Below are 1,325 nucleotides of genomic sequence, written 5' to 3'. Positions count from 1 at the left end.
CAGGTTCAAAGGGAATACTAATGTGATGCAGTGTAAATCACCAGAGTAGAAAGCTATTTGAGGATGTGGAGGTTGAGAATTTTGACTACATTCACAACTAATAAAAAATGTGGTGGATGACTATAATTTTTTATCTGAGTAATTAGAAGTTTGAAAATCTCAAAGGAAATAAAAAAAGGACTATACATGGCAGATTTGAGGTGGGAAAGATTAGGAGCTTAGTTTGTTATGTTTGAAATCTCTACTAAATATTTGAGTACAGAGGTGAAATAGGAAGTTGGGTATATGAATGGGAAGTTCAAGGAAATAGGCTATGCTAGAGAAATAATTTGGTGAGTTTTTATCACTTAAATGGCAACCAAAGAACAGAACCAATTCCTGGGATCCTCGAATACGAAGAAGTAAGGGAGATGAGAGGATTTAGCAAAGAAGACAAAAGAAGAGCAGTCAGTGTAGCAGAAGGCAAATAAACAGAGCATTGTGCTCTAAAGTCAAAGTGATTAAAGTGATTTAATGCTATAACTAGTACTCAAACAGTATTTTTCACTTTATGTTTCTGTGTGGGAGCAAACTGTTGAAATCTTTACTTAATGTATGCTAAACTGATCTTCTGTATATAAAGAGAATCGAAAATGAATCTTATACTACACTTGATCTTAGCCAAAAGGCCGAGAAGCGATTCACTTTGTGTTTCTATGGGGGTGCAAACGACTGAAATCTTTACTTAATGTACACTAAACTGATCTTCTGTAAAAAAAAAAAAAAAAAAAAAAAAAGAAATTATCAATTCCCATCTTGACTCTCACTGGGATTAAACATGACAATAGGTCTGATCTGATTTCATCATCATTTAAAAAAAATCATCTATTATTTTTCACTTTATGTTTCTGTGTGGGAGCAAACTGTTGAAATACTTACTTAAGGTATACTAAGCTGATCTTCTGTATATTAAGATAATCGAAAATGAATCTTGATGTGAATGGAAGGGGAGAGGGAGTGGGAAAGGGGAGGGTTGTGGGTGGGAGGGACGGTATGGGGGGGGAAGCCATTGTAACACATGAGTCGTACTTTGGAAATTTATATTCATTAAATAAAAGATAAAAAAAAAAGAGTTCAGGGAAACTCAAAAAAAAAAAAAAAGAAAATGAATCTTGATGTGAATGGAAGGGGAGAGGGAGCGGGAGAGGGGAGGGTTGCGGGTTGGAGGGACGTTATTGGGGGGGAAGCCATTGTAATCAATATTCTGTACTTTGGAAATTTATATTCATTAAATAAAAGTTAAAAAAAAGAGTTACTTCTCAAAAAAAAAGTGTTTTTTAAAGGAC

At 34.4% G+C, this 1,325-nt stretch overlaps 1 pseudogene; it reads right to left on the bottom strand.

Moving 5' to 3' along the window:
- Window positions 1–503: 503 nt before the first annotated feature.
- On the bottom strand, window positions 504–680 carry LOC127488163 (U2 spliceosomal RNA; annotated as a pseudogene).
- Between the last annotated feature and the right edge of the window lie 645 nt (window positions 681–1,325).

This window comes from Oryctolagus cuniculus, chromosome X, assembly GCF_964237555.1.
Source record: "Oryctolagus cuniculus chromosome X, mOryCun1.1, whole genome shotgun sequence".
Taxonomy (NCBI): Eukaryota; Metazoa; Chordata; class Mammalia; order Lagomorpha; family Leporidae; genus Oryctolagus; species Oryctolagus cuniculus.
Note: the sequence above shows the minus strand (reverse complement) of the source record. Positions and strands in the feature narration are given on the sequence as shown.